The sequence below is a fragment of the Falco rusticolus genome, chromosome 3 (genome assembly GCF_015220075.1).
Source record: "Falco rusticolus isolate bFalRus1 chromosome 3, bFalRus1.pri, whole genome shotgun sequence".
NCBI lineage: Eukaryota > Metazoa > Chordata > Aves > Falconiformes > Falconidae > Falco > Falco rusticolus.
The window spans coordinates 6,176,591-6,187,647 of NC_051189.1; positions in this window are offsets into that span (position 1 = coordinate 6,176,591).

Genomic DNA, 11,057 nt, shown 5'->3' on the forward strand with positions numbered 1-11,057 from the left:
CAAGAGAGGAAACAAAGTCTGCATTTTTTAAGCTAATGCATTTTGTTTATTGTAATCTGAAAGCATCTGGAGGGAGTACTTTTGCATTAAAGGAAATTTATTCTAGATTTGTTGGTATTGCAGAATGTTTTCTGCTGTTTATAGATATTTAGCTCTTGACAATGACTACTGGCCTTTATCTAATGTACTCTCAGGAAACAAGATTCCAAAGTGCATGTTACAGGGCTGGAATACAGGTGGTTGGAAAAATAGAAGCAGAGCACTGCTTGTATTTTGTTTCAGTCTTCCCCAAAATATAAATAGGCAGCTGTGGTGCAGTATTACAGTCTTAGAAGTAAATTATTCTCATTTTCTTCAAAATTAAAAACAAACAAACAACTAAAACATTCCAATAAATAAAACATGCAAAAGATCATGATGAGTATCTTTGCAAAAAACCACAAATCCAAAAACAAACAAAAAAGCAAACAAACAAACAAAAAAACCCACCCACAACAAAAACCCCAACCTTGCTATTCTGTGTTGCATTTTTTTTCTTTTTTGGTCAAAATTGCAAATCAAAACCAATCTTTTATAATTTGATATAGCACTTAGCAGTAAGACTTGGTCTGATATGAGGTTTTCATGTAACATTCTAGTATAAATAACCAGTGTTATGCTTCATGACTATTCTGAAATTGCAACTAGTTGGCAATTATAAAAACCAAGAAAGAGCTGTGGTAACTTGCTGAGATTCTTGTAAGATGAAAATCTTGCTGAGATTCTTGTAAGATGAAAATGCCCTTGCAAAAGAATGTAGGGCAATTACATTTGAATCAGAGGAAAGCCTGCACTTTTTAATTTTTTTGACTGATTTTGTAAAAAGCCCCATATGAAGGTACAGAAAACTTTGAATTATAATTGCCTGTAGATCACTGTTTGCAAACCCACTGGTAATGCTTAGGGTGATGTATGTTCTATATAACTATAGAAGTGTGACAGTTCTGTATATACTAAAGCATGTAATACAAGGATGCAAGGAAATCGAAGAAAAGATACAACTTAGTTGACTGAGATCTCCATTAATTCAGCAGGCTAGAGCATCCTTATACAAAACATTGCTAAATTTGCATAGTTAAGAACAGTGAAGACTAGTCTATGAAAGCGTCATATTAGTGGAAAAGATTCTTGAACATTATATTAAAGGAGGTAAAAAAATGTGGAAGTCTCTATTATTAAGGAAACTGTCCTTTAGTCAGATCAATACTTAGAGAGCAGAATAGATTTTAAATATTTGTTTCACTTACTGCCTACAGTCCTAATTGGAGTTATTCCCTTTAAAAATTCCCATGCATTGTAACTAAGCATCAAACAGTATACTCTAGGAGAAAGGCCAAAAAAGTTTTATTTCCCACATGAATGATCCTGGCATCCAAATTCTGAGGCAAATATACCAATAGTATACAATTCTTGTATAATTAATGAGGTATTTCTCCTAGTGTCTACGCACAGAAAGGTGGTGAAACTGAAGAACAGCTCAAGAAACAAAAGATTAAAAGCAACACGCAATTTAGAAATCTGTATCAGTCTAGGAGTAAAAAGCTCTCTTGATACTCTGTGATACTGATCACACAAAAAACAATGCATTATGTCACGATGTTGGAAAAATCGTGTCAGAGTAAGCATGCCAGATATTTTGAAAAGATAAAAAAGTATATTTCAAACGTTTTTGAGTGTAGTCTGTAAACCCCATGCAAAATTGTAGTGTATTTTCATTACAAAGAAAGTGCAAAACCCAAAAATTTTTACTTAAACTTAAAAAGCAAATTTAGGACACCGAGCACATTTACAGAAAATCCTGATTTATAGTTACGACTAAACTAAAATTAATCAGAAAATCAATTTCCCACCTAGCAATATGTATCACAGTTTTGAGAAGTTGTCCTCTGTCTCATACTTAAAGAAGAATTTTAATCTTCGGCTGAACAACTCCTTAAGCAAGAAGCTGCATCAGCCATACACAAAATCACAAGGTGATTGTCACATTGACAGCAGATATTGTACTGTGAAATTCATATAACTATTCAGATACATACACACACATGTATATGCTTATATGAGTAGTTACGTGAATTATTACATATATGTAAATGTATATACACACCTATATATATGGCTTCCATCAGACCACTTCCCAGGTGGCAGTGGGGAGAGGCTCCAGCAGTACTGTGGCCACCAGGACCAGCCTCCAGCCCTGGCTGATGCTCTGCTGAGGAGCCTGGCCTGAGCAGTGGCTGCCACCATGCCACAGCCTTGGCTGGGCCTTGCATCTCTGTCCATGTTTTCGCTGGGACAGAGTTAATTTTCTTCTTAGTAGGGGGTACAGTGCTGTGGTTTGGATTTAGTATGAGAACCACAACAGCCTCCTACCTGCTGATTTGTACCTGGCTCTGTCCTCATCCCCAGGGAGGTGACCTATGCCCAGGGCTGCCCCAGTCCCCTGGGCTGCCCTGCTCCTGGCTGGGGCAGGGGGACAGGCCCTCACTGCCAGGCCTTGCCCTGATCCACTGGGGAGCCCCCAGCAATTCCTGGAGAAGTTAAAAATTCAACATATCTATTTAATAGATATAATTAGAAATATCCAGCTTTCTGAATGTCATTTTCCCCCATTCACACTATCAGTTTAATAGGTTGCCACAGCTCCTGAACAAATAGCTGAAAATAAACAATTGTGGATTACATCAGGGCAATGCCAAAATCAGTGTTTGGAGTCTGCGCCCCTAGGACACAAGCCTTTCTGTACTCTGCCATTGTCAAAGGACCACAAGAATGCTCTTTTCTGCCATAGCGTCCACCGAGTCTCAAATTAAGCCAAAATACTCTCATTAAAACAAGGACACAGTATGTCTAAACAATTTATATTACTGTCAGCTCTGTGAGACTGGAGGTTAAACAAATATCATGCCTTTCCTTTCCAAAGAAAGTGGAAGATACTAACAGTCAGTTGATATTAAATTCAAGCAGGAGAGTAGAAAAGGAAGTGGTAAGGGGAAGAAAAGCTTTAATTTCAAGAGGTGTTAATGACATATTTTGGGGTAGGTCCCATGCTTCTAATTTCAAGTTTTAAAGAATAACTGTTGTGAGAAAAACAGTTGTCAACATATAAAGTTCCAATTTACCAGTATTGTGTTTAAAGGGAATGTACTGAATAAGGCTTCCTTTTTACTCTTCTGCATATGTACAGTTTACTTTTTGTATAGCTGTTCTTACATTTACTAATTGAACATGTCTTCTTTAGACAAGCTGTGAATGAACAATGGGAAAAGCCTTTCTATAATCTATGATTAATTTAGCTATTCACACAATGAAGGTATTTTTTCCCTCACTCACACCGACATAATTGATTTATGTAGAATAAACAGGAATAGAAAGCCTTATTTCATCTAACTCAATTTTAAATTCCTTCAAGATAATTCTCATTTGCTACCTGGTTTACTTCATCAGAAGGTACCTCCAGAACCAACCAAATATTCTCCATCAAATAATGTGTACAGTAGTAAGTCTATAGTCAGAAGAATTTTTACTATTTCTTTAAATCACTTTAAAAGTAAAATAGCACTCTAAGAAGGCCACAACAAAAATTAGGGACCTCTGTTTACAGTTTTCATTGCAAAATTCCAAAATCAGATTCAAAAGAAACATCTAAGAGGAAATAAGATTTCATAAAACTTCCTGAAAGTGACTTAGCCTTCAGTGATATTTTAATGGTACCTCATGGTGTAATAAAGACAGCCCAATGTTTTAGAGACACACTACACCTCATACCAGCTATAACCTTGATGGAGCAATAGGACTATCTTTAGAAAACCATGCTTTAGATTAGAAAGCATTCATTCATATTCCTTTTTTAAATATATCTTAGCTCAATCTGTATTACATTTCCCTCCCTATCCTAATTAATTCACGATAGTAATTGGAAGAATTTGGGTTATCTCAATTTCCATTTTTTTTCTTTCAGTTCACCCTCAAGAAACCTATTGAATGTTTCTGGTCATGATTCAAGAAGCTGTACAAAAAGAAAAAACATATTTTATGCATGTTCTCATGCATAGCTGAAAATTTAAGATGGATGGTAGTTATGAACAATAGCAGTTATATTATGAACAATACTTTGCTTTGGTTAAAAACTTGAAATGCCACATCTTAAAATATATGTCTAACAGACAGTGCACTAAGACATTATGTACAATAATTAAACCTGTGCATGTGGAGGTTTTTATTCTGACTCCAGTCATTTATTAGCACATTTTGTTATGCAGTAAAATCTCCATTATGTTTAAAACTGAACAGTCATTTCATAGTTTCAGAGTCCTAACAATGTGTTAGCAATAACTTTTTCAGTCTCTGCTAACTTCTTCAGGTCTTCTGGATTTAATGATTAATCAAAGACTCATACTGCAGTCTTCTTGATGAAATTTGAACTGACAAAATACAGGAAGACTGGCTATATTTTGCTGTGAGAGTAAGTATGGCATGTATGGAATGGTGAGTGCTGGGATTCACCCATTGGGCTGAGCAAAATTAAAACCCTTGCAATGAAATCTCTTCTTGATGTAATCCTGCTGAGGTCAATTGATATTATGCCAAAAAGAAAAAAAAAAAAAAAGTTACAATTTAGAAAACCCTAGTGGATAAATGGATTTAGGGAGCCATACCTCATATGTTACAGGATGAACAAAACCCCTCTAAAACAAAATTAGATTTCCACTATGGGGAACTACCTCAGGCACAATACCTAGAGAGAACTGTGAAGAAAAGAAAGCTTCACGGCTGTCTCAGGTTAAAGTTTACTGCAAAAAGCACATCTCCATCTGTCAATTCTTCACACCAAAAGAAATTCAACCACCTTTAAAATGCTCCTTCAAGACAAAGTCTTCATTTACTCTTTTTATAAAAAAATGCAAGACATTTTCTGGAAGACTTATCTGATTTGTGGACATGTGAGTACTTTCAAGAGAGTTGGACAGTTGTCCAACAACTTACTCTAAAGAAATTTTTGAGCTGATTTCCTGATCAAATTTTTTTTTTTCAGGAACTACTTGTTTTCCACCCCTAGTTTTAGAATTTTTGGCTAACCAAAGGAGAGGGTTGATGGCTGTCTCACTTGATCACTGCCAGCTTTTAAGTGTGGCTATTTTCCCTTCTGAAAATAGGAAATTTTCATACCTAGAAGATATAGCCATCTACCAATATTTTAAATCAACAATAGCACATAACACAACATTTCAGTTAAGGAATTAATGGATGAGACACCCTGGGAAATTGCCCTCAGGGACAAAAGAACTGAGCACAGCTGGCAGCTCTTAAAGGATATTTTTCTTAGAGTGCAAGAGCTTTTGTTTCCCATACATAAGGAATCAGGCAAGGAAGGCAGAACACCAGCATGGCTCAGTAAGGACCTCCTGGTCAAACTAAAGTGTAAAAATGAAATGCATAGGTAGTGAAACCAGGGACATATATCCTCGGAGGAATATAGGAACATTTCCAGATGTGTAGGGATGGGATTAGGAAAGCTAAGGTGCAATTGGAGACAAACTTGGCAAGGGATGTGAAGAATAATAATAAGGGCTTTTACAGGTATGTTGGCCAGAAAAGGAAGATTGAAGAAAATGTACCTCCTTGGCAAATAAGACTGGAGAGCTGGTGACAACTGACATGGAGAAGGCAGAGGTATTCACCAATTTATTTTGCATCATTTTTCAATGGCAATCTCTTCCCATATCTCTCAAGCCCCTGAAACTCAAGACTCATAGCAGAGAAAAGCTGAGGTAAAAGTGGAATATTGTGGTATTTCCCATGAAAGGTTCCATTAGTGATGACAAGATACTGACCTGTACCTTTACTAACCACGAGCTGTTAAATTTATGAGGTAGATTCACATTTCTGATGCAAAAATGAACTTAGAATAGGAAGGGAATTGCGTCCAGGACACAGCATACAGAACAGACTACGCAGAAAAAGGATACAATTCGCACTTCATGGAGAGCCCACTTCTGCTTCAGAAACTCAATGAGGCTGGAGACCTTCCGATGTAACTCCACAATCATCCTGAACACAAGATAAACAAAGCAAGGGAACAGAGAAAAAACATCAGCAGAAGATCAAGTCACAGGCTGGATGCTAGAATGGGAATTAAAGGAAGAAACTGGCGTTCTATAATACAGGCACAGAGAACAGACCAATCACTCCCAAGCTCTAAGAAAAAGAACCAAGAAAAACAAATCTTATCCCACAACTTTAAAATCTAGATAACTCACAACTGAGAAAGATCTCAAAGCCTATCAGATAAATCTGACTGCCATGATTGAAGATACAAGTTTTTCCAGATCAAAAAAGATAGGAAAAGATGGCAAGATTTAGCTAAACTGCCAAAGTGCAGGCGAAAAGAGACTAAAGGAAAGAAGTCCCTTTCACTGTAGGAGAAGATCAGGTTTGAGACCACCTGAGGAACCTGAACATACACAAGTCCATGGGACCCATGGAGAGGCATCCAAGGATCCTGAGGGAACTGGCTGGTGCAGTAGCCAAGCCACTCTCCATCATATTTGAAAAGCTGTGGCAATCAGGCAAAGTCTCCAGTGACTGGAAAAGGGAAACACTGCACCCATTTTTAAAAAGAGTGGAAGGGAGGACCCTAGGAATTACCTCACCTCTGTGCCCAGTAACAACATGGAGCAGATGCTCCTGGAAGACATGTCAAAACATATGAAAGACAGGGAGGTGAGTAGAGACAGCCAACATGGCTTTACTAAAGGCAAGTCCTGCCTGACCAACCTAATAGCCTTCTATGATGGATTCTTCTCCCTCTCCCCTTCCCCTCCTCAGGAAGCTGTAGAGAACAATGAGGTCACCCCTCAGCCTGATTGTGCCTGACTAATCTAGAGGCTTTCTGCAATGGAGTGACTGTATCAGTGTACAAGGGAAGCGCTACAGATATCACCTACCTAGACTTCTGTAAGGCTTTTGATACTGTTCCTCCCAGCATCCTTGCCGCTCTATTGGAGAGATATGGGTTTGTTGGACTGTTAGGAATTAGATGGATGGCTGCATTGAAAGCGTTATAGTCAATGGCTCAATGTCCAAGTGGGAATCAGTAGTGAATGGTGTCCCTCAGGGGTCAGTACTGGGACCAATACTATTATCAATACTATCAATACAACATAGACAGTGCACCCTCAACAAGTTTGCAGATGACAGCAATATGAGTGGTGCAGCTGATTCACTAGAGGGAAGGAATGCCATTCAGAGGGACCTTGACAAGTTTGAGGAGTGGCCCCGTGCAAACCTCATGAAGTTGAACAAGGCCAAACGCAAAGTCCTGCACCTGCCTCAGGGCAATACCCAGTATCACTACAGACTGAGGGATGAATGGATTGAGAACAGCCCTGCTGGGATTGACTTGAGGGTACCGGTGGATGAAAAATTGGACATGAGTCAGCAATGTGCATCTGCAGCCCAGAAAGCCAGCTGTATCCTGGGCTGCATAAAAAGAAATATGGCCAGCAGGTCAAGGGAGGTAATTCTCCCTCTATATTCTGCTCATGAGACCTCACCTGGAGTACTGTGTTCAGATCTGGAATTCCCAGTACAAGAAAGACATGGACCTGTTAAAGCAGGTCCAGAAGAATGCCAAAAAAAAAATCTTCAGAGGGCTAGAACACCTGTTTTATGAAGGAAGGCTGAGAGATGGTGTTGCTCTGGGGAAGAGAAGGCTCCAAGGAGTCATTATTGCAGTCTTTCAGTACTTAAAGGAGGCCTACAAGAAAGATGGAGGGAGACTTCTTACCAAAGCCTGTAGTGACAGGACAATGAGCAGTGGCTTTAAACTGAAGGAGAGTAGATTTAGGTTGCACATAAGGAAGATATTTTTTATGATGAGCATGGTGAGACACAAGAACAAGTTGTCCAGAGAAGTTGTTAATGCCCCATCATTAGAAATGTTCCAAGTGAGGTTCAACAGGGCTTTAAGCAACCTGGTCTAGTAAAACATGTCCCTGCCCATGGGAGAGGCACTGGACTAGATGATCTTTAAAGATTTATTCCAATCCAAACCATTCTATGAATATTGTTTTTTAATCAGGACTGTAATTATTAATTATCATTTGCAATCCTAAAACATGTTAAAATTAGGAGATGCTTATTGAGCGAATTTGGTAAAAGAACAGATTTTAATGCATCAGCCTTTAAAGATTAATTTCTAAAATTAAATAATCTAAATAAGCTTCGTGACTAAACTGTTTTGGGAGTATTGCCTGGAAAAAAACCCAAACTCAAACCCCTTTCATGTTAGCGTGTTATTTCCCCTAAACAAACCCAAAACCTAAACATTTTTATGCCTTGAAAAGTGCATATTAGTAAAGAGGTAAAAAGAAAAATAACTTTACATATGTCCATGCTTTTGTATATGACAGTTTTTAGCTGTCCACCTAAGAAGAATATAAGTTGCAGGTTGAATCACAGTGTATTTTTTCTATGAAGCAGTTATCTAACTGTCAAGTTATATACACATATATTTCGCATCCAAACATGAATCAGGGGAAAATCTGCACTTGCAAGCAGAAGATGCATTCATGGAGAACTAAAATCAAACTGTTTGTGATCCAAAAGAATACTTGTATACACAGGAAGAAATTAGTTTTGCCACTTGTGACTTGACCATATACTTTTGGCAGAATACTATTCCACACAATGATCTTGAAACATTCCTCTATCTTCACTAAAATATAAAATTGTTGAGGTTACGATTACTTGACAGAATTAAACTGAAATGTCTCTTCACAATGTATCTTATGCATGTACACATGCATGCATACACACACATGCACATACACAAGTCTGACCAATTGCAGCTATAACATATATCCAAACTGGGACATATTTTCCTTTCCTTTGTCACTTAAGTTCACTAATCTGACAGCTATTGACTGATTCCTTCCCTACGGAGATATTAAGTCAATGCTGAATGACACTGAGAATTGCCAGATCTGTAACCAAATTTAACAGTTAAAAGGCTATGTTGGTCAAAACCAGAAGTCCGCTATTTCTATGTAAACATGACTTATTCCTAATCACTATTGTACTGAAGTTACTTCAGCAATGAAAGAAGCACGTGACGCGCGTGGGCAGGAATGGTATATATGAGAAGAGGAACATAGTGGAGAACACTGAATTGCTTTTAAAGTTTTAAAGAAGCATAACAAAGAAAACAAAATATACTATAAACATTGTCTTAATTCAGAGGATTTTTTCTGGTGGTTTTTTTGGTTTTGTTTTTTGGTTTTTTTTTTGTGGTGGTGGTGGTGGTGGTTTTCCCCCACAGTTAGAATATTTTTTGTGAAGTAGAAATTTTATTGTTTCTTTCTGACCAGCCAAAGCTTTTCTTTTCTAATGCCTTTGAATATAGTTTTCCACTTGACAAAGTACGGCTACTCTGGCAAAAGCACACCTGTTCAAATGTCTGCTGACTTTTCAACTGCTCAAAAGGATGTTCTAAACTCTTTTGGACATGTTGAAGGAATCTCAGTGACCAATATGACACTATGAAAGTATTGAAGCTGCAGTCTTCCTTCAAATAACTGAATGGTGCTATCACAGTAAGCACTAATGGAGTAAATATCAGCATGTATGAAACAAAATCTAGAAACAGCTTATAACTATTTGACTAGTGGACTTACATATTTTTATTTGCAAAACTTTTGAACAAAAGTGGGAATAGAACTACTCATTAACCATCACAAAAACTGAAGTTTCAGACAATTTCTACCTTTGTTTTTGTAAAGAAATAAAATGTTATGTGACAGCACCATATTAAATGATTGATTAAAGGCAATCATTTACATTCCTTTTATATTTTCCCCTTGCTTACCAGACTTTGATCAAAAATGCTACTTTTCATCTTGATAAGCTGGAATGCTTTTATACTCAAAAAGAAAATGCATATGAATACACATATTGAAAAACCAACAAAGCTAAAGGGGAAAAGTTGGGTGCCATTTGACCTGGGAAATTTCCCGTTCTATTCATTTCTTTTTATCTGCTTTCATTTCTTCTTCCTACAAACCAGGCAATGGGTACGAAACTTTAGAAATGAGACATCCTTAGAAGAATATATCCAAAAGATGTCCTGCCTTTCTTTTATATCAGATTACTCAACAGTCCATGGACTTTGGCCTTAATTTTTTAACAGCATGCATAGAATTTCTTCTGTGAGACTTCAACTTAGACTATGGGTAACCCTCCAGTGGTATGAGATGCAATTACTTAGCTTCCTAGGAGAAGCATGCTGCAACTCATCTTTCAGTTAATCTTCTGTTAAGGTCTCAAAAGAGAGAAAGTAAATACATTGCTTAGGTAGAAATGTTTCACTTCACAAAATTGGCATATCCTCTGCTGTGCCATCATCATAAGACTGTATGACCGTTTCAAGTGAGTAACACAGACATGTTTCTTAAAACTTTTAAGACACCTTTAGAACTTTTGATCATTTTTAGTCTGATATACTACTTTTCTAAATGTGACAGAATCATCTGTAGCTCTACAAAAATGATGCTTCAGTTCCTAGGAAGTCCTTCAGGATTTGTACCAAAAAATATAATTTTCATTCAAGACATATTTTAATGAAATTTGCTTAGAGCATTGCCCTCCTGACAAGTCTACAAATGAAAGCATCATATTCTTTCCTCCAACCCACCCTCTCCCTTTCATAAAAGGAAAACCTTTTGGGCCAATTACTTTCCTGCAGGATAATTCTCAAGATATTCTAAGCCTGCTGGTTTAACAGCAAATAATTATATGCAGGTTCCCAAGAAACACATTTCTCCCAGCAATACATTTCAGCAAAATTATTAAAATGAGGGGAAGAAACCGTGTCTTGTAAACTCCTATGAGCTGATATATTACAAAAAAGCAGACATGATGGATTTACAGGTTTGGATGACTATGTGTAAATCCGTGTAACTGTCAAATGCAAAAGGAGCATAATTGACCACATGTATCAAGTTAGTCCTGAAGATTCCACT